Source organism: Canis lupus, chromosome 29, assembly GCF_011100685.1.
Source record: "Canis lupus familiaris isolate Mischka breed German Shepherd chromosome 29, alternate assembly UU_Cfam_GSD_1.0, whole genome shotgun sequence".
NCBI lineage: Eukaryota > Metazoa > Chordata > Mammalia > Carnivora > Canidae > Canis > Canis lupus.
Window position 1 is genome coordinate 39,464,317 of NC_049250.1, and position 22,781 is coordinate 39,487,097.

Below are 22,781 nucleotides of genomic sequence, written 5' to 3' on the forward strand. Positions count from 1 at the left end.
TCCAGTCAGTTGCCCGTTCTGTGCCGCACAGGCTTCTCCTGCCACGTGAGTGTCATCACACCCCCTCCCTTCTCAGAACCCTGTCCCGCCACCCACAGCCCACAGAGTGGGCTTGCATGTCCCCAGGGCCTAAGAGGGCCTTCCTGCCCATCCCGCATACCTCTTTGGGGTCTTCTCTATCATCTCACCATGCACCCTGACCTCAGATGGGGAGCTCATTTGCACCTTTAGACGGAGTCATTCATACCCCTTCCCCTATCTCTGTGCTTCCCCCTCTCTCTGCCTTCCAGTCTCCGCACAAAGTGATGGAATCGGGTTGGGACACCCCCTCCCTCTCGGCCAAGCTGCCTTGTCGCCCATCAGTGGGGAGCCATTGGGCTTCTTCACATCTGAGCGGTTCAGACGGGTGTCTGGCCTTAGACGACCCCATCCCCTAGAGGACCTGCTTGCACCCTGGGCCAAGCGGGCCCCTAAATCCGGCTGCTTTTGGGATCCTAATTGATGGCACATTCAGGGACCCTGATGCCAGCCATATCCCAGCCATTTCTTCAGATGTTACCCCGCCCCACGCTTTCCCCTCTCTGGTGGCCTTCAGAAACCCCGGAGGCCTTCCCACCGGGTCCTCAGATCTCCTAGTCTTTCTTGTGTTTTCCATCTTTGTTTCTCCGTGCTGCGTTCCCACCGTGCCCAGCTGCCCGTTTGCCAGTTCCCTCTTCAGCCACGTCTATAACTTACTATTACATCTCTGTACTGAGCTACTCGTGTCGCTTACTGCAGTTTTTAATGAAAGAAATCTTATTTGGCTCTTTTTCAGTTCTGCCCCATGACCGTTTATTTTTAATTTTTATTTTCTTAAAGATGCATTTACTTCGGGGGGGGGGGGACACAAGCAAGGGGAGGGACAGAGGGAGAGAGAATCTCAAGCCGACTCCCCAAGGAGCGCAGAGCCTGGTGTGGGGCTCGACCTCACCACCCTGAGATCGTGACCTGAGCCAAAATCAAGAGTTGGACGCTTAACCACTGAGCCACCCAGGCGCCCCTGCCCTATTACTTTTCTTTCTTTCTTTTTTTTTTAAAAAGATTTTATTTATTTATTCATGAGACATGCAGAGAGAGAGAGAGAGAGAGAGAGAGAGGGGGGCAGAGACACGGGCAGAGGGAGAAGCAGGCTCCATGTAGGGAGCCCGACGTGGGACTCGATCCTGGGCCTCCAGGGCTGGGCTGAAGGCGGTGCTAAACCGCTGAGCCACCCAGGCTGCCCTTACTTTTCGAATGTAATTTCCAGGTCCCTGTTAAAACTTATAGGCCTGTGTTTTATTTCTACAAATATAATCAGTGTAGCTGTTTTATAGTTTGCATATGATAATCGGTAGGTCTTTGTGTGTCTATTTGTGCTGTCTGGCCTTTCTGCTCTTTTTAACTTACGGTTTCTGGTTTCTGAGTGTGTCTGGTTGTCTTCCGCTGGGTGCTGATCGTTGTATTGGGAGCGCTGTAGTAATAACGAGGACCCCTAGGTGAGGACATATGCATTCTGGGAGCATTTTCATTTATTTTTGTTGGGTGCCTGGGGTATTACTAGTCCAGTGCTCCCTTCATCCAAGTTCAAGTCTTGAGTTTTCCTCACCCACCTGGGCAGGGTAAACCTGGGCTGTGGGTCCCTGCAAGATTTTCTTTCAACTCAACTTATTCTGAGGCCCTTTGGGGTCCCAGCATTAAAAAAAGATGTTTTAACACAGTACATATTTTTGGTGGATTCTAGGTTTTGACTTTTGTCTTCTTGAGCCTGGAAATCCACCTGCTTGGTTTTCAACTGCCCCCTCCCCCCTTTTTTTTTGTATCAGCAAGTACCCTCAGGACAAAGACAGCTTTGAGTTCTGGGCTTCTGGGTTCTGATCCTCACCTTGACTCAACCTCAGCAATTACTCCCTTGTTTGTTCTTTGATGATTTTTTTTTTTTTGTTATTTCACCCAGTTCTTTGACTTGTCCTCAGCGGGTACATCGGTCCTAATTACCTCAGCTTTCATACCAGAAGTGGTCATCTTTATTCCTTGTTCTGCTTGGGCCTAACAGTGCCAAAGGATAGAACTCGAATTCAGCTCTGTTGTGGCTCAGATATGAAAAGATCTGTCTGAACGGTATAGGGGAGCTCCCAGACCAAGGAAGGAGAGAACGAAGCCGGATGGCAGGGGGTGTGCAGGGTCTCCCTCCAGCTGTCGTGCCTCTCAAGCAGTTCCCCAGGCCGCAGGCAGATGGCGTCTCCATCTCCACTCCGTGGCTCTCAGGTACCCACAGGGCTGGACGCCGGGCTCCACTTCCCAGAACGCACTTCCAGGAGGCCCTCGGGTCAGGAGCCCAGCCCGGGGCCCTTCCCTGTAGGAAGGACATTTCCCAGCGTGGGGTGTGCCCTCCCAGGCCCCCAGGCCCAGCCTCACTTCCTTCCTAACAGCCCGTGAGCAAACCTAGACCAAGGTGGGGCAAGGGGAGAGGAAAGGACACACAGGCTCTAGCTGCCCATTTTGGGGAGCCCAGACCAGACCCAGAGTTTCTCACCCAGGGTCAAGCAGGTCAAGGGAAGTCTTCCTGGGCAGGCTTGCTCTGGTTTTGGCATCGCGCCACGGCTGGTGTTGTGGACTAAATAAACACCTCCTCCCCGTCCCCGCGACCTCGTCCTGACCTCTGGAGCCTGCGAGTACGTTACCATGTGCCAAAGGGGACTTGCTGTTGACTAGGGAGGTTGCCCTAGATTATTTGGGTGGCCCCGACATCGTGCCCAAAGCCCTTTATAAGCGGGAGGCAGGAGGGTCAGAGGGACAGAGAGACATGATGACAGAAACAGAGGTTAGTGTAAATCAAGGAAGGGGACGTGAGACAAAGAATGCAGGTGGCCCCGAGAAGTCGCCAAAATGGGTTCTCCCCTAGAGCCCCCAGAAGAACTACAACCCTGCCAGCACCCCGATTTTAGGACTTCCGACGTCCAGACTGTAAGACAATAAATCCGTGTCGTTTGAAGCCATTAGGTTGGCGGTGATTTGTTGCAGCAGCCAGAGAAGGCTAATCCAGGTGAGCCCTCACCTTAAGCCACCGCTTCCCCCGCTTCCAACTATTGCACTTGGTGCAAACTGTTTGCAGACGCCGGGACCCTAGGGCTCCAGGGCGGCAGGACCCAGTGTCCCCGGCCCCGCACCAACCAGGCCCTCTCCCTGCGCCCCGCTGCGCGAAATTCAGTTTGCATTTCATCTATTTACATGAATTTGAAGCTGTGACAATTAAAAAGGTACAGTGCTCTCGGCCTCGGGTTCAAGGGGGACTGACAGCTCCACCAGCCATCTCAGCCAGCCCGCAAGGCTTGGATGTCCACGAGATAAGCAAGGCCTGGAGCAAGAGGACATGGCCGAGGTCATTCTTTAGCTAAGTAATGAATTATTCGGAGGGAGGCTGGAGGAGCACTCACCCCCAGCCGAAGAGGCTGTGGAGGGAAACCCTCGGAAGCCCTGGGCCCCGACGCTCAGGTCTCGCCCCGTCCCCCCTGCTCTGAGGCCCCAAATTGATGTCACTTGTCCGTCCTCTGGGCGAGGCTAGTCTTGGGGACCAGCCTGGGCTCTGGGTGGGCTTTCTCTGCCCACCAGGTGTTCACTTGGCTCAAGCCAAGGGCGACTTCCGTCTGGGCAGCGCACTGCCCGGCTCTGCTGTGGGCTATGGGGTCGGCTCATCTTGGTTCTCACCAGGGACCCTCCAGAGCCGCCTTGTGTGTGTGCAAAGCTCAGGTTTCCTCTTTGCCCTGTGGGAGCCAAAGAAGACCTGGAGACGTGAGAGGCCTGGCTCTGACCTCCTCTGCTAAACCACCCACAGTGCCTTTCTTCCTTTCTGGTGGCCATGCTGTGTTGATGTGGGGTATTCCTTGGGATTGGTTCCTCCTACAGTTATGTGGAATGTTCTGGGCCCACGACCCTCCGCTCCCAGATCTCCAAGACTCTCTGGGATTTATTCCTAACTCCCTCTTCCACTCAGATTCAACGTGGAGACAAGGGCAAAGACGTGAAGGCAACACTAGCATTTCAATTCTCTTGCTTTTTACTTTCCCATCCCTTCCAGGGCTTTCTTTCCAGACCACAAAAGGATCTTCTTCTTCCCGGTCTCCGGGTTCCAAATACTCTCTAGGGCAGAGCTGGCAACTAGGGTTTGTGTGGCAAATCTGGTGACAGTTTATTTTGTAAATGAAGTTGCATTGGGCCACAACCACACCTGTTTGCCCCCCAAGGGCAGGGCTGAGGAGTGGAGACAAGGACTATCTGGCCCTTTCTGGAGAAGGCTTGCCACCCCCGCTCGAGGCTCGGAGTCCTCGGGGTTTGGCACTGGATCCTCAAATGAGGCTTTGTGAATCCAGACAAATCTACCCCAACTCCTGCCCTTCTTGCTTTGTTCTTGCCATTGAAGCCGAGACACTTGGAACCCGAGGTCCTGAACAGAACTGTTCTCAGAGGGGAGCTTTGGGACTTCGCCTCCCGAGCTCCGAAGCCTGGTCTGATTTTACCAACGAGAAGAAGGCCTCAACTAGTATTTCAGCAGGTCTCCTCTCGCTTGATCTCTCGGCTCCTGCTGGCTGCCTGGCTGGCCCCATCCCCAGGTGGGCGTCCAACTGGGACTGTGCACCACCCCCGCCCCGGGCGATGGAGGCAGCGGTTTTTCCAGAGGGGATCCAAGAGACCCTGGCTCCTAGGGAGCTGAGGGGGGGCCAGGGTCACCAAATGCAGGAATCCTTGAGTGTCTGAACTAGGGGAAGATGCCGGGGACTTCTTCACGCCTCCACTTCCATAACGAAGGGGTAAGAGGTGAAAAGGGTGATGAAAAGTTAGGAATAGCCTCATCGAGAACACGCGGCAAAAGCTAGAGCCCCCTCCCCCCCTTCCCCCCGTTTCCCCTCTAGTTGCTGTTCCTGTGCTGGAACAGATCCCGCTCTGCCTTGGGTCGTGGGCAAGCTTCCCGGAGTTCGGCCTCTCTCACCTGGTGTCCCCATTCGTGGGCGCCAGGGGTCCCCCCGAACAGCAGCAATGCGTGCGGTCGGACGTGACCAGGGAGGCCCCGAGTCTCCGGATTCTGTGCTTCTGGATGGATTTCTCTGTCTTTCCTCCTGGACTCATTCCTCAGGTCTCTGGTCACAGGGAAGAAAACAGATGAAAGTCACGGTTGAGCTACACAGATGGGGCTGGGACGGAGGGCTCGGGAGGGAGCTTTGATTTTAACGACCCCGGCAGCCGGCAGCCGGCAGCCGTCACAAGGCCCACCACAGCCAGCCTTCTCTTCCTTCTTCTCTTGGACTTGGTTCTTAGACGGCAGTCGCTGCTGGTGACCGTGCCGACGACGTTGCCTGAAGGAAGAGAGTGTAAACCGTAGCTCATATTGGGGCACTTGGCCGTGTCCAAGGCAGATCTGAGCACGGCGTGCCCCTGGCTACATCGAGGGGCCCCCTTCGTCCGTGGGATCCAGTCCCGCTCCTTTACAAGCTGTGTTGTGGTTCTTGCCAAGCTCTCCCACCTCATCTCTAGTTACACCCACTTCAAAATTTCTGTTCAACCATACTTTAGCTTTTTGAACTAAAAAACCCCCACAAATATATATATATACACAAATATACACACATATATATGTTTTATATATATGTTTTAGCCAATGAGCCTTTGGACATAACATTTTCTCTGCCTTGAAAACTGCTTCTTCCTTCCCAAACACCCCACACATTTACCTTCTTCCAAGCTCCTATTTGCCCAATTAATTCCTTGTAATCACTCAGATTGCAGCTAAGCAATACCTCCTCCAGGAAGCCGTCCCTGACTTCTCAGTGCCACAATCCCAGAGCACCTGGTACTTCTGTGACATGCTCCTGACCATACCATGTTTACTCCTTTGCAAGCCACCTTAAGCCAGAGCTTTGCCTAGGTGCCCAGAACTCAGAAGGAATTCAGTCAATATTTGCAGAATAAATAAGTGAACAAATGTCTGAAGGAGATCCTGCGAACCCCTTGCGCAGAGCACTTAGGCGGCCTGTCCAAAGTCCGCCGCATAGCCGAACAGAGGTGACATTCAAACGTCGGCCTACCAAATCCAAGGCCAGTGCCCTAAGGCCTGACGTAGCCCGGATGCTCACATGGGTGTAAGAGAAACGTGCCCTTCACACAGAGTATCATCACCCACCGAAATGATTGAAGAAAAGTCCAGAAGAAAACACACTGATAGGAAATCATGATGATCTCTGGGAAGATGGAGGGGGTAGGAGGACTGTGGTGTTGTTCAAAGGGGCCTTGAACAAAGTACCTATAGTTTCTCTTTTTAACAAGGAGAATGTATTTCTGGATTACTCGTACAGTTTCAGATTAATTTTTAAAAATGACCACTACCAAAGGATTTTCTGTACCACATTCTCTAGTTGATGAGTTTTTCCATTAAAGGATCTGGAAATTAGCATTGATGTTTTACTTGACTGCTTATTCAAAAAAAGAGAGAGAGAGAGAGAAGAAAGAAAAGAAAAGAAAACAACCAAAAGACTCCGGCCCCAATTTTTAAAAATGCTTACCATTACACTCAACACTAAAACTAATCGAATTGAGAAGATGGACTGTGCTAAGTGAAGTGTGGCAGTGACTAGACTACTTAATGCGTTAGTTTCTTTCAATTTATGACTCTTCGTCGTAGACGATTTATCTTTGATGCTCTTTCTCTTTTTTTGTGTTTATTTCTAGTCATAAAGCATCTGGTCTGTGTAATTAAGGAGAGCCGAGAAAATATAATTAGCCAAGCAGGCAGGAAGTAGATGGCTAATCTTCTTCATGACAGAAACGTCGCCCCAGACCATATTTCTTTTGGGCCAAAGCCCGCATTTCTGGACCCCTGTGGGGACTGTAAGGGCCCAGAGGGCCCCCTTCCCTGAAGCCATTCCTGTAGGGCGCCCTCTGACGGTTGGTCTGATAAAAAAAATCCATGTGGACAAGCTGGTGCTTCACCACCCAGCCATTCCCCGCCCCCCGACCCCCCAACATGCTGGCTGCACATGTAAAAATCCGGAGTCGTGGGCTTAGGAATGCCCCTGGAGGACGCACATGAGCAGAGCTCAAGGTCCGGAACAAGGAAAAGAGCGCCACAGGAAGAACTCAAAGCAACAATGGTGGCAACCAACTTCTCATTAACCGTGAAACCCCAACAGGTACACACCTCGCCCTCCTCTAGAAAGGATAGGTGATTATGTGAATACCCACATGCAGACGTGGGCACGCATTGGGACCAGCCCCCTGCCTGGATGACACAGTCCAGTGCCCGTACTGGGGACAGATGGCGTTAGGTGACACAGTTGGCGTTACCGTTACCGTTACCGTTACGGGGCTGGAACGCAGAGGCTGTCACAGCCACGAGGGTGTGGACAGATTCATACGTAAGGGCACACGAGGAACCTGAGGACGGAAGTATTTCTAAGTAATTCTAAGTATTAAACTAGTCCGTGTAGATGGCATTTGGTCAAGTGGTGAATAAGGCTGATCTGAAACGACCACCAAGCGTAAACCCAACACCCCCCCTACCCCCCAAGGCCTGACTGCAGCCTGTGGCTGCATATGGGGCCCATGGCAGAGCAAGAACTCACGTTTCATTGCCCCATTTGCTGAGTGAAACACTGGCAGGGCACAAGGCCTCTGGAGTTCAAGTGTCTGGGTTCCAGGCCAGGAGGCCTCTCTCCCCTGCGTGGCCTTGGGAAAGTCGCCCACCCTCTCCATCCTTGGCTTCCTCACCTGAACGGTGCAGCAGCGCCTGCTGTGTAGGCGCCCATGAGGATTCAGTGGGTTGGCACGAGCTTCAGGTGGGCTACACCCGGGCAGGCTGAGTGACTGATGACTGCTGCTCTTCCTTTGCACCACACTAGCTCTCCCATCCTTCGTTCCTCTGGGTCCCCAGGTCGAACCTCATATTTGCCCACAAACACCCGCCGTGATCTCGGTTCTCCTGTGGCCCTGCCTGCGGTATCCTTGTCACCACCTCCCGAGCCCATCATCGAGTGGCAGGGGACCTCTCTTGGAATGATGGCTTGACTCACCCCTACCTTCTCTCCCCTAACACCCATGCTCTTAGCTGACCTATGTGGCCCTGGCCGCCTCCATGGGAGGGTCACTTAGGAATTGTCCCTTGACTTGTGCAATGCCAAGAAACATCCATCTGTCTTCCGTGAGTCAGAAAAGAGGACCAAACAGGCTCAGGGGTTGTCTGTTGTGGGAGCCCAGGCATGGTACTAAGAATGTTCTAAAGTCAAGATTTCGTGAGCTTACCCAACAGCCACATCTCCAGCCACACCTTCCTCAACTTCTGAGTCAGCTCTTGTTCCTTCGGAGTTGGAGGGTGGGTGCCTCCATTCAGAGCGCCTCTCCCCATTCCTACCCCTGGTCCTTCGTGAGGATTGCTGCCTTGGCGCAGAGCGCCCCCCGGCTCCCTGACGTGGCAGGCTGCGCGTGGCCTGCCCATTGATTCTTTCCAAGCTGAAAGTAGGTGTTTTGCTTGTAAAGCTGAAGCAGGCAGGAGAGTCACCATCTGGAGAAGAATGGAGAACATTTGTACAATGAGCATAGCTCCTGTTTTCTATGACATTGGGCATTAAAAAATGTCACAGATGGCTTCACTAGATGATTGAGGACAACGTGCAGAGATCCAAACACATCTGTTTTTTTTTTTTTTTTTTTGCCTCTTCCCTCGAGTGCCACATTGCAGGACTAGCTGGGAGACGAGATGGTCTGAGGAAAAGAACAAAAAGAACACTGGCCTTGTGGGGTCCGGGCAAACTCGGGCGCAGTGCCTCGTGCTCCACTGTGTGCTCCTGTGCGAGCTGGGCCTGCTTCCAGGGCGGCCCTGTGGCTAACCCGGGCACCCTCCTTTCCATCCCCACGGGCGTCACTATGCTCTGTTGTCTCCCAAGCAGCAGCAGGCACTGATCTTGCTGCTGCTGTGCTTCAGAATAACAGTGGGCTCCCTCCCACCTCCCAAAGGATGGAGACACCTTGCAGCTTGACGTTCAAAGACTTCCACTCTCTGGTCCTGAACAACTTTTTTTTTTTTTTTAAAGTAGGGTCCACACCCAACATGGGGCCTGAACTCATGACTCTGACATCAAGAGTCACATGCTCGGCCCACTGAGCCAGCCAGGCAGCCCCTGACCCGGGCTCCTGAGCCATCCTTGCAGGTTGTGCAGATGCTGCTCTGGCAGTAAACGAACGCAAAAAAGAAAAACCTGCGAGGACCCACGTTAGGAAAAGAGCCCGAGGAGCGGGGCTGCCGGGTGGCAGGTTGCTAGGCAACCAGGCAGCCGAGGAAGCAGCCCGAGCTGAGCCAGATGATGCCAGAGGCCAGTGAGAGCTCCTGCATTCTGTGATTTCTGTTTCAGTTGGGAAGATCCACCAGTTTAGGGCGCTCTCCGATGGAATTTTGCAAAGGCATTTGCCTCTGATAATTAATATGTTAAGACTTGAGAAATTTCCCCCTGTTTGGTGATGAAAAAAAACCTATAAACAACTTTGTTTTTATTGGGGAATGTGTACGTGTGTGTGGCGAGGGGGTTAGTTGGTGGGTAGAGAGTGGAAGATATTTTCTAAATAGCAAAAAGAGAAAAATAAAATGAAAGTAATTATTCTGCCTTTCAGAACTCGTTGCCTTTCTTTCATGATGGTTGCCTAGAGACTTTGTTTATATGTATTTATAAAGAAATAAATACTGAACACAGGCCTAGACATCCAAATGAAAAACATGTCACTCTCAGCTCTGAGATGCTGAGTGTTTGAGCTCGGAGGCTAAGAGACCATGTTTGCCTGCATGCTTCTATTTCTGTCTTTGCAATCTGCTGAAAAGGAAAAGTTGCACACACACACACACACTCACACTCATGCACAGACATACACGTATATACACAAACATACATAGACATTTATCCATCCATCCAACTATATTTTTTATAGGAATTTGAAGTAACTTGGGGTTCTTCCTTCCTAAGCTGTTTTAAAAAAACACAACAAACAATTATTGCCAGTGGGCACTCATTTACTCTTAGAAATGCTTGCAATCACTACCGGCACCTAAGCACGGTTCGTTTAGAGAGGAGCAAAGAAAACACAACACAGGGGTGGCTGATAGGCCGATTTCTGCTTGTCATCCGCCTTGGCCGAGCTCAGCTGTTGAAGGCCAAGGAGATAGGCAGCGACCAGCTAAGGCCCCAGATTTGGCATCTGTGCATCAAATGACTCATAGGTCAAAACCAGATTTTTCAAGCTCTGCTCTGGCTGAACAAGTCCCAATTTCCCTGTGCCTCACATCCTGTTCTGTTTTCATGCAAAAGAACATCAAAAGAAATGAACATTGATCGATTTCCCTGTTTTTTTTTTTCTCTAGTTCTAAGAAGTTTCTCTTTTTCTCTCTCCCAAGCCTGCAGTTAATTTAGCATTTGAAATGTGAGTTTCTAAAACGAATTCCCATGAATGCTGCATAGCCATGTTTGGTTTTGCTGTTCTCTTGAAATCCCCTTCTGGTTTTCATTAATATTAAGAGAGAAGAAAAAAAAAAACACAGATGGGGACAGGGGAAGGGGTTTTCCAACGTGTTTCCAAAACAGCTACTTCTAGACGTCAACATCAACAAGGCAAGATATTCTAGTACCACAGTAACAGCTTTCCAGGCACCAAAACACAAGTCATGTTGCAGTAACCTTAAGAAAGACTATTGATAACATGATCATTGCCTTTACCTCCTAGAGGTAAGTCAGAATTTTTCAAGACTATAGGCTTTTCTGTGCCTTTAAGGATAGTCAAATTCCAACCCTCATGAGATGCTTGTCACTATTTCCAGGAGAGAGGAAGTGCCACAGGACTTTAAATGTCAAGCTTATGATCACCAAGAAGAGAGAACTACACTCATTACATATGCAATCATTGCCTTGGACTGTGTGCCTGGACTATAGCATGCTCACCTACTCATTCATTCCTTCATTCATTCACTCCATATTTACAATTAGCTATGAAGATGGCAGACAGGATTCCTGTTCTAATAGATTTTACAGTGTGGGAGGTGATGGGAGAATGTAGTCAGATAGTGAATAAGTACTTACAAATGCTCTTAGCTGTCCAGAGAAGGGGGTGCTGTATATAACAGAGCTAATCTAGCTTGGGAGTGTGTAGAGACGCTGTAAGGATGGCCACCAGCTTTTCCTCCTCACCCTCAAGCACTTGCCACTCCAAGAGATGGAGTCTACTTTTCCTCCTCTTGATCTGGCCTGGCCCTGAGATTTGCTTTGATCCATAGAATGTGGCAGGAGAGACACCAGGGGACTTCCAAGCAGAGTCCTCAAGGTGCCTTGCGGCTTTCACTTTCACCCACTTGGAAGCCAAACACCGTGTAAAGAAGTCCAGCTGGAGCAATCTCGTGGGAGAGAGTGGGCATCCCAGCTGAAATGCCAGACGTATGACCGAGGCCATCTTGGATTCTCCAGTCTCAAGCAGATGAGCCCAGCCAATGCCACTCGGAGCAGAAACGAGCTCCCCTACTAAGCCCAACTCCATCACACATCTGTGAGCAGATAAATGATGGTTGTTCTAAGTCACTGCACTTTGAGGAGGTTTCTTACACAACAATAGGTAACTGAAACAGAGGGTCAAGGAGGCCTTCTGGAGAAAGTTCTATTTTTTTTTTTATAAATTTATTTTTTATTGGTGTTCAATTTGCCAACATATAGAATAACACCCAGTGCTCATCCGGTCAAGTGCCCCCCTCAGAGAAAGTTCTATTTAAGCTAAGATTTGAAGAATGGATAGGGTTCAACACTTTAGGAAGGGATTGGCATTTCAGGCAGGTGGAGCAGCATGTGGAAGACCCCAAGGCTGGAGAAGCATGATGCTGCCAAGAGCCAGAAGCAGGCCGGTGTAGCCAGAATGTAGGGAACCTATGGGAGAGTAGTGAGTGTGGAAGCTGGAGTAGACAAGGGTCAGACCATACAAAGCATGTGAGTTATGAAAGAACGTACATGACACTTCCCTTCATCCCACATGGTTAGCTCAGCAAAAATGCAAGTCATCTCTTTGCCCTGAGGAGGCAAATCCATTGCATGGACCTTGCTACTATCACACAAAGACACACAGCTGATTAAAAGTAAGGTCTGAGAAAAAGGGAAGGTTCATTCATCCAACAAGTACTGTTGAGTACCAGTCACCTTCATCAGGGTGTGCACGCACACAACCTCCAAAATCTGGAAGGGGCTGAGTGTCAGATGAGCCTATGTCATCTCGGGTAAGTCACTTAGTTTCACTGAGCTTCATCTATAATATTGGAATAACGACAGTCCCTTTACAGAATCATCAGGAGGGTTAAATGAGAAAAATATATGTCAAGCACCTAATTAAATGCATGATAGGTTCTCCAAAAATGATGGCAAATTAAAAGAGAAAACATCGTACAGCAAGCCAGGGCATGTCTGGTTATACAGAAGTGGGTTCAATTGCGTAAGACAATAGGAAAGTGCCATTCCTTCGCCTTTGTTATTATGTTTATTAGGAAATCTATTTCTGCCAATGGATGCGGACTATCGTGAACGAACATCACAGCTGAAATGTTAGCAGAGCCTCCTGCTGAATCCTTTCTCAATCTCAGTGACGTCATAGGTCATCAGCGACACGTCTTTTGATCCTATTTGACACAGTGACGTTCAAATGGGCAACAAGGAATATAAACGAGTGGTACTTGGTGCTTATTATGTGCCCGGCATGTTGTATACGTAATAAGGTACCTTCACGTCTCCAGCAATCTCCAGGGAGAGTTACTAATTTTCCTGTCTTGCAGATGAGGAGGGGAGGCATCGGAGAAGTACGTTACTGACTTCCCTGACGCCACATCCCACAATCGGAAAGTGCCAGCCTCTGAACTCAAACCCAGGTGTGCCTGACTCCAAAGCCCACGCTCTTTGCCCCGGGCCAAGCCACTTCCTCCTCGGACACCCATGTTGAGATGCCCCGTCACTTCTGGAGGAAGTCATCCTAATCCTAAAAGCTGTAGCATCTCACAAGGGACCTTCAGTGTCTCTTTAAGGATCAACCTAAGTCGATGGCTACGTTTTTGAAGCAACAAACATATGGAAGCAGATGAACCCCGGGGAAGTCGATCATTTCCTGGGAGAGGGAGCACAGCGGACCACTACAGTTGGCTTCCTGGAGACTGTGCTCAAGAAGAAGCCAAGATGGGCTCTTCCAGTAATGACCATCATCTTTTTGTCTGCTTATTTTTAAATTTACTAATCTATTTAAAGCTTATCAAATTGCCTTAGCATCAGCAGAGATTATCTCTAAGGGCCCTGTTAGTCCCCAGATTCTATTATCTCACAAAGTCTGCGTGTTGGACCATCAGAACGGTTCTTTGGAAAGGTGGAAATGTCCCTGAGCAGAGCTCTGACTCCCCTAATTTCGGGTACAGGCTCCCCACATATGTAAGAATGGACAGTCTCTAAGACAGACTAGACGACTTCTTCCAAGGAAGGAAGGAAATAAACATTGATTAAATTTTGTTTTGCGTCAGGACATAGGCTATGAATTTTTCCTTATGTTGTCAAGCCTAAATCTGGCAGCCCAGTCCATCAAGGCAAAATTCCACCTGAAAGCAGTTTAAGAAAACTTTCATCCTCCTCACTCCTACCTCTCTGGTGTGGGACAGCCATGCCAAAGGTGGGCAGATAGCCGTTCACCTGTGCATCAACATACTTAACTGGCTTGAGATGCGATGAGCAGGGAACTGAGACAAGCACAGGAAAGAGCTAGGTAAACAAGAAAAGAGAATATTTCACTGTGGTGAGACACCCCCAGGGGAACCCCAGAAAAAGAGACCACCTCTGGCCATAGGGGCGGTGGGAGGGAAGGTGTGTAGGGCCTTGTTGGGACCCCAGAAAAGGGGTGAAACCAGGAGAGCGGACACCAGACCCTACCAGAAGCACCCAGACGAGCCGACTGCAGTTCTGCAGCTTTCCCATCAGGAGCCTGAACCTCTTTGGTATGAATAAGCAGTAATGGCACGGATGGCTTCCTGCCCCCCCCCCCGCCCCCCCAGGACACGTAGGCAATCACATGGTGTGCGATGCAAAGGCTCGTCATGCATAATTTAGTCCTAAAATTAATGCTGAAGTCGAAAAGCTAAAGGAAAAGGGAACAGAAAGAACTAGAGCCTCCGGGCCGCACAAGAGGGCTGTGGGAGAGCAGAGGACAGTTGCCTGGAACAGTCAACAGATGGAGCTGGGGGGCTGCGAACCCCTCTGCCCTGCGTGAGCCGGATTCCTGCGTCAGCCACAGTCACCGGTGCCTCCATCCCCTTAATGCAGGCCCCCCCCCCCGGGGGGGGGGTGGACAGACTCGAGGGCAGCTGACGCCACCTGCCACCTGCCCGGGAGGCTCTGACGCAGCCCCAGCGCAAAGCCAGCGCGTTTTCTGCCTCGGCTCCTGAGGATCCGGGTCACCGGGAGCCAGGGGCTGGCCCTCCACGGTACCGGCTTTGGAAAACACAGGAAATCTCTTCCTTCTATGTTATTTGTTTGCTTATGTTCCTCTCATTTAGACATGATCTCATCTGCCCCAAATCAGCATTTTTCTCTAACAAGGAAGATATTTCTGTCCGTAAATGGAAAGGAACGTCAGCTAGGCCTGTCCCCATTGGGGCGCCTGACCCAAGTGGAGTGGACTGGGGCCTCGAAGAGCCGCCTAGGATGGGCGGGAGGGCCACAGCTCCTGGGGAGCGTGGGGAGCCTCTTCCCTGGTGAGGCCCCCCGGGCCGCAGGACAGGGCTGAAGGGCCTAGAAGATGGGAACCAGCTCCACCTCCTTTGACTCATCTTGTCCACTGTCTTCCTGGCATGGTGCCCAGCACCCAGTAGGTGCTTCGTACTTTACCTTTCCCTGGCGAATGAACAAATGAATGACTTAAAGCCACTGTGGCCTTGGAAGCCAGGCAGCAAGACTTTGAGCCCAACAGGCCTATATTTAAATTCTGGCTCCAGAATCCTGTCAGTGACCATGTACCGGGCAAGTTATTTGACCACCACTTGGCCGCTGGTTCTTCAACAATAATGCGCCGTACTCACTGCTATATCCTCCACGCCTGAGAAGCAGTAGGTGCTCAATAAATATTTTGTCTGAATGGGACTTTGTGTATCAGTTGACTTCTTTATAACACAGGTACCAAAATACCTACCTGGTCGAATCAACTGTTATGAAGACTCAATGAGATGCTGTATTTGAAGTTCCTGACACACGAGACGTGTTGGATAAATCTACAGTCAGTATTATTTTTGTTGGCCAACATTCCCATTGCCCTGCATTCCCGTAATCCAAGTAATCCTCAGGCATGAAGCTGGGGCCCGACCCTATGGGCTTCCCCAAGGAGGAGCTGTCTGGGTGCTGCCTGCCCCCCGCCCTCTCTTACTCACCTCCTCGGCATCTGAGCTTGTACTTAGAGCTATTGCAGGGGTGTCGGGATTGGAGAGGCCCCGATCAGAGAACGTTATCCACTCGCCCTCAAGGCTGGAGGTCTGGCTGCAGCAACAGAAGCCATGGAAAGCTCAGTGTGCAGTTGGTAAGAAGGCACCAGGCCTCTTTCCAAACAGAGCCCAGATTGGGTCCTACAGAGACAACGGGGCGGTCTAGGCCCAGCCCTCTGAAAGAAGCCCCGGATCAAACTCCATGCTTCAGAGGGCTTCCTGGTTCCAACGATGCTCCCGAAGCTAATCCTGGCGTTGGTTTCCTTGAAGTTTACTTTGAGTTTTCCTTTGGGAAGGATACCAGTGGGAGTTTCCACCTCAGGATTGGACAATCATAACCTCAAATCTAGAGACGGTATATTATTCTAGACGCTTCATGGGAATCAAAACCTCAGGACGAGCTGGAAACTTCTAAGGGGCAGACATCTGTAACACCAGAACTTTGTAACATAAGCAAAGACAATTTTCTCTCCAGAGTCCTTAAAGACAGCCTTGCCTGAAGAATTCTTAAAGAGCCATTTCGATTTTGTGTTTGATGACACAGAGAAAACCCAGGAGCAGCACAACTACTTGAAGATTGTTCTTCTTTAAGTGGGAATGGATTAGAAACATCTCTTAGGGCACAGGCAAGAGTGAGAATGCTGCATCTGCGTAGTGTTGACATTTCTGCTCGATTTTGGTTTGATCTTTAAAACAATTCTGTAAAGCACGTAGACCGGGCACTTCTAAACCCGTATTACAGATGGGGAAACTGATAGTTAAAAGGTCTCATTGATTACCCAGACTTGCATTTAATTAGAGGCAGACCTGAAATTTGCTTCCTTCTGTAATGCTTTTTAATGGACCACCCGGCCTCCCAGCTCCCAGCTGGGTTTGGACTTGGTGGAAGAGGCTAAAAATCAGTATGATGGCAGCCTCCCCGAAGAGAAACAAACAGATGCTTGTGCTTCCAATCTTTATTCTTAGGAAATGCCTCTTCCAAATGTTTTCATTAAAAAAAAAAAATTCAAAAATTATATCCTATAGAAGTTAAATTGGAATCACTTCCCTTCCAACTTCCAATAACTAGTTTTAAATATGTGATCACTATTTTCCATGAATTTGCCTCCTAAAGTACATATGAAGGAATGGCACTTTAGGAACAAAGTTTTAAAAGTATATGAAAAGTCAGGGGCACCCGGGTGGCTCAGTCGAAGAAGCATTCGACTCTTGATTTAGGTTCAGGTCATGATCTTGAGCCCCACATCTGTCTCCCGACACAGCGGGGAGTCGGCTTTCTCCTTCGCCCTCTCCTCTGCCCTTCCCCACCAGGTTGCTCGCACACGCTCAGATTCTCTCAAATAAATTAATCAAAACAAAATTTTTAAAGAAATCTATGAAAAGTTGCCTCCTATCATTGGAAACCATTTGGCCCATGATTGACTCTTGGGATGGTTGAGGGGCACATCCTTTCCAAGATATGTTTCTTAAATTTCCTACATATTGACTTGCTTGTACGCTTTGACATAATACACGGGATGAATTTAGCTTTCATTGACTTGATTATTTGATTGACTTCTCAGCTGGGTAATTTGCAAAGCCAAGTTATGATCACACACTTTTATTCAGAAATAACACCTCTCACAAAGTCAACTTCCTCACTTTGGTTGCTCGAGGGATTTTTTAAGACGTTGGCAACAGGATACTTCCCTCTGTTGGGTTACTCGTGCGTGAGAGGCGGCAGCGTGTGTCTGGGAGGCTTCGACCTAATTCTGATGCTAGATGTCACTAGTCCGTTCATTCATTCATTCATTTGAAAAATCATCCTATCCTATGTGCCAAGCGTTGCTATCTGGGTAGAGATGCTGGTGAGTAAAACTTGTGGTGCCTTGTCCTCGTAGAATGTACAGCCCTGCTGCTTTGTTCACCACGCGTCCTGAGGCACAGGGTTACAGTACTTTTCTGAGCTCCATTTAAAACTGTAAATTATGTGATGACAGATACTAAAATGTTAAAATGAGTGAAGATACCCTCTTTACAAGATTGTGGTGAGAAATAATTTGAATAGCATAAAGCACCTGGTTCAGGGCCAGTGGTCAGGGAAATCCTAGTGTTTGCTCCACTTAATTGAGTCAAGGCCAGCGGCTCAGAGCAGTGGAATCCCTCATGACCTCATAGTCTCCATAACATGCCTGAAATATGGGTTTTATCCTCAAAATACTCCTCACTGAAGCTGTGCTCTCAGGCCTCCCATAATCGGCACTCTCAGCTGGCTTCTCTCGTGTGTCCTCCTCTCCCGGTTACTGACCGTGGCTCCCACTGAACCACTCCACCCTCCCCCCCACGCCCCCGCCACCACCCTCGTTTTCCTAAGTGTAGGTGCTCCCTCTGGGTGTTCTTCCTACCTGCCGGCTCCTTTCTCTCCTTCCCCTCTTCCTCTTCACGAGGACCATATCAGCCCAGGGCATCCACTGGCCATGACCTTTTCTTCTTCACTGGCCATGACCTTTCTTCTGGCTCCAGTCTCATGGGTCCAACACCCAGCCGGCCTCCAGCTGAAAAATTCCAAACTGATTCTGTCATTTTCTCAGAAGGGAACTCCTCGTCTTACTTTCTATTTCTATCGTGACACCACTTATATCCTCCGACACCCTGATTGGAAAACTTGGAATCTTTGTGGACTCTCCCTGGCCCTCAGTTCCCACATCTGGACGATGATCAAATGTTGTTGCTTTGGCCAAGTCTCCTGAGTCTGTCCTGTCCTCCTCTCCCCCATCACCTTTGCGCAACCTCTTACCTCTTACTCTGACTGTAGCTTCAGCCTCCCGAACGGGCTCCTGCACTAGCTCACTCCATCCCATCTCACTTCTTACTGCTCGGCTCGCCTCTTTTTCCTAAAGCGCACCTCTGATCACCTTGCCTTTTTGCTCGAAAACCATTAATCACTCCCCAAAGCATGCAAGGCAATGTCTGGCACCTCACAACTCTTCACAATCTGATTTCAGCTGCCATTTGTCTTACCTGTCCAGGGACCTCTAACCTCCTCCCCACACTCCTGCAATTCACAGTCGGGTGGGGGAGGTCAGCACTAATCCATCATCACAGGAGTGTACCTATGACTCGGGACAAGGACTCTGAATGGCAAAAGAGGACTCTATCAGGCTTAAACACTGAGATCCTGGTTGGTCCATTCGAGGAGGTGACAAATGTCCGAGAGACGTAAACAGAGGGGTAGTGTGTTTGTGGGGTGTGGCGGGGGAGGAAGCAAGGCTGTCCACTCAGGGCTTTGAGGGAGTTGCTCCTTATCTTAAGAGCAATGGAAAGCCGTGGGCTGGTCTCATATGTCATAGGCAGGATCAAATTTGTATTTCCAAAAGCTGGTCCTGTGGCCCATTAGTTCCTCGAGTAGGAAGGCCTTTGCGTTTGGCTGTTGGTGACCGCCCGCGGAGTGCCTGGAACAGGGTTTTCGGAGATGAACACTTTATCAGGAGCTGTTTGGGGACCACCTGGAAAAAGGGGTGAAAGCAGACATAAAGGAAGAAGGGGAGACAAAAAGAAGGGGAGGTAAGGAGAGCCAGTTAAATCAACCAGAGAGACGTGAAGGCCATTTGATATTCAAGGTGCAGGTGTAAAATAAGGAGATACTTGGACACGAGCATCCCAAGAGCAGCTGCCATCTCGCTGCTGCACCGCTACTTGGCAGAGTCCTTGCTGGGACTTGGCCTTCAGAGGCCCTTCATCAGCTACACATCTCAAATCTCATTGCTTCACTGGCCAAACTTGGTACAAACTCTATTTTTTTTTTTCAGGCTCCCCCTGCCCATGTCTGTATGCCTCTTTCTACTGTGTTCGTGGACTATAAATGATATGCCTCCGTATACTGTTTGATTTGGATTATGAACTTAGAAGACGGAGACAACAAAAAAAAAAAAAAAAAAAAAAAAAGGAAGAAGACAGAGACCAGATCTTTTAAATAAACTTTAACAGGAAAGGCAGCTGTTGGGGAGCTGGGTGCCCTACGGGGCTTCTCCCAACTGACGGCCAAGGTGGAGGGCATAGTGGGGAGGAGATGACGGGGTTGATGCATTGAGAGGGGGACCTGGATCAGGGTAAGGGAACTTCTTTAAAAATATACAGTAATGTGGGAAGGTGGCCTTCACAAGTAGACTAAGGAGCAGTGGTTCAGGCGTGGGCTTTGGAGTCAGAATGCCTGAATTTAAACGCAGATCCTACTACTTGGTGTGTAAGGGACCCTGTGCAAGTGACTTGACCTCTCTGTGCCTCGGTTTTTTTCACCTATCAAATGGGCTCATAATACTTCCTATCTCATACGATTGTTTAAAGACGAAGTGTGGAAGGCACTCAGGTTATTTTTATTTTTATTTTTATTTTTATTTTTATTTTTTTGGCACTCAGGTTATTTAAAGACGAAGTGTGGAAGGCACTCAGGACAGGCCTGGCCCAGGCGAAGCACTCAGTACTCCCCAGCTGGGTTTTCTATTAGTGTTCATCCGCAAGAAGGGGCCTGGATCCGTGCTTTGTCCAACGTTAAGATCCTTTGTTCTGAAATTTTTGAAATTGCAATTACGAAGTTCGATGCACGTTTTTCATTTCTTCTTCTACAGACTTGATTTTGATGGTCCACAGAAATGTAATTAGCATCGTGCAAATATTTTGGTTAGGACTCAAAGCTGCCTCCAACATTTAGCACAGAGAATAAAACATAAGAGTCATCACATTTTGAAAGCTGAATGTGAGAGCTCTGTGGTAACTCCTCTAACAAGTGAGAGATTTTGAATAAACAGTAATTATGTAGCAAAAACCTAAGCAACAGCTGCAGGGAGGATGGAAGCAAACAGAGCCCCGAGGTTTGTGTAAGTGAAGGATGTAACCTGGTGAAATAATTTATTATTTGGAACAACTGAAATACCAGCTGCGTGCATATCATTTGAATGGGAAATTGAAGGGATGCAAATACTTCCACGTCATCCTGGAACATTTATGGCCACAATGTTCACTTTTCAAAGGTAGGTGTGATGTTAGCCAGCTGTGGTTTACTGGTATAATGCACAGTGATGGTAAAACACATGTATATTTATTTGATATGGTCAGAATTTCCAGTCATTTCCTAGCCTGAGTATGGCAGCAATTTTCCATTTCCTCATTGTTTTTATTTAACAGCAATTTTTGAAAGGATTTCAGCACTTCAAGTAAAGGATGAGAGGACAAAGAGCTCAAGCTCAAAGAGGGAGAGAAGACAGACGAAGAGAGTAGGCAAGAGGTGAAAAAAACAGTAGAGTTGGGGCCAAGAACTATAAAGATTAAGCAAAATCTTGCATCTTTCTCTACCGTGAATTTTAGCTGAAATCTTTCCATACTAAAAATTTGCCCAAGAAGGCATCAAGATGACCTCTGGCCAGAGATGGAATCATCTTCGCATGACATCTGCATGACCTACTTATGCAGATTCTCAGGGAACAGAGAATCCCAGATCCAAGAGGACGGACTGGGAATCGTTCCCATCCCTGTGCCTAAGAATCTCAATGTGGAAAGAGATGATACCACCTGCCTCCCCACGTAGTTCATTCTCGTTATTCATACTCCTTGGACTGAGACACTTGTAATCTACCCCTTTCTAAATGCTGTTAATAGAAATGCACTTGTCAGTCCAGCCGAGCTATGGACAGTGTGACGGACAGGTAGGGTGTTCAATGGGGGAGAGTCACAGAAGTCCCCCAAATGAGGAAATTATATATGGGCTTTTTTCATGACTCCTGTTCTTCTGGAGAAGAAGAATACATGCCCCATGTATTGGAGAACTCCAGAGAAAATGTCCCCTCATGCCTTACTCATCCACCAAGAATTTGAACAGGAAGAGATGAAAGATCATTCCACCTTTTCCCAGTTAGTCCTCAAAGATCATCTTTTTTATCTTCTAGCTTGAAAAATGACTAAAATGTTTATAGAGAGATAAATGCACGAATAAATGATTTCCCTTCCCCTCTCCAGCTTAAGCAGCAGTAGAATAGAATGGTGAGACATATGTCCATGGGGCATTGGGCTGTAACATGATATTTCTTTTAAGAGAAGCAGAGTGGCAGTGTTTTATTGTTTTGCACCATTTAAGAGATGGATAAAAACAAGACTCAGAGATTTCCAGGAGAGTCAGAAACATTCTCAGCCCACTGGTCTATTTTGTAAATCAACTCCAAGTTTGAAATAGTGACTGAAATCGCCTGATTCACAGAGAAGGACCCGATGCCTACAAGGTATGAGATAAAGCAGTAGCAACAAGAACAGGATTCTTCTTTTCTATCTTGGTCCAGTTTTTTCCCAGTTTGAAGCCAGAGACTGGTAGCTGAGGGAGAAGGGATGTGTGGGGCTGATCCCGAGTGTACCCTCTGAACTCTCAACCAGTTAACTGAAAGATGTTTGCACTGAGCTGTCCTCAGGCCAAGCAGGAACCATTACCACGACCAGGCTGGGAGGACTGGCAGGTTTGATTTATTCACTGTTTACAGAGCAAAAACAAGTTGAGCAAAACTAAGGGAGACGTACAGTTTGCTGGGTTCTTGGCCAGCCACAGTCATGTGCCTGTCGTATTTATCCAGCTCGTATTACTGAGATTGCGCTGAAGTTTACACAGTACAGGGTGTACTTTTTTCCCCTAAAGCTATAAACTGTGGACATTCTAGGGATCACTGTATTTGGATAGCAGATTTCAGATGTAAGCGCAAAAGAAATATCAAGCAATTGGTGTTGCAATGAAAAGAAAATTGTGATTAGCAACAGAGAATCGTTTCTGTTATTTTAAGAAAAATCTTTCTTTGCTATTCTGTAGTTTCATTAAAATGTGTCTGAGGGTGGGTAGTTTTTTATAACTATTTATAACCATTTGCAACTGGTTATGTTTCTTGAATCTGCAGATTTGTATCTTTCATCAGTTTTGTAAAATTCTCAGCCTTTATCTATTCAAATATTCTCTTTCCTCCATTTTCTCAGGGTTTTCTTTCCACCACTCCTATTACATTTATGTCAGACATCTCCTTTTGTTCTTTATGTCTTTTAATGTTTTTATATTTGCCATCCCTTCGTCTTCCTGGACTGACTGACTTTGGATGATCTCCTCAGATCAGTCTCCTCATTCACTAATTCTCTTTTTGTCTGTGACTTATCTATTTTTAACATGTCCATTTGGTTTTTAAAAATATGTGTCTTCCAAAAAATAGGTATTCCATAGTTTTATAATTTTAAAATAACTTTTATTGTAAAATATAGAATCATA

The 22,781-nt window shown here is 48.4% G+C and overlaps 1 long non-coding RNA gene across 4 annotated transcripts in view; it reads right to left on the reverse strand.

Moving 5' to 3' along the window:
* Positions 1-1,145: 1,145 nt before the first annotated feature.
* Positions 1,146-22,781, reverse strand: part of LOC102152120 — a 35,725-nt gene continuing 14,089 nt past the window's right edge. Inside the window, exons 1-6 of one of the 4 annotated variants that reach the window (XR_005381241.1) lie at positions 18,518-19,194; positions 17,902-18,051; positions 8,305-8,563; positions 5,284-5,366; positions 5,003-5,150; positions 1,146-4,807 (exon numbers count right to left, since the gene is read on the reverse strand). This is a non-coding gene — a long non-coding RNA (uncharacterized LOC102152120). Of the gene's footprint in view, positions 4,808-5,002; positions 5,367-8,304; positions 8,564-17,901; positions 18,052-18,517; positions 19,198-22,781 lie in introns of those variants that run through there. The other 3 variants (XR_005381240.1, XR_005381242.1, XR_005381243.1) reach the window with 3 other exon arrangements.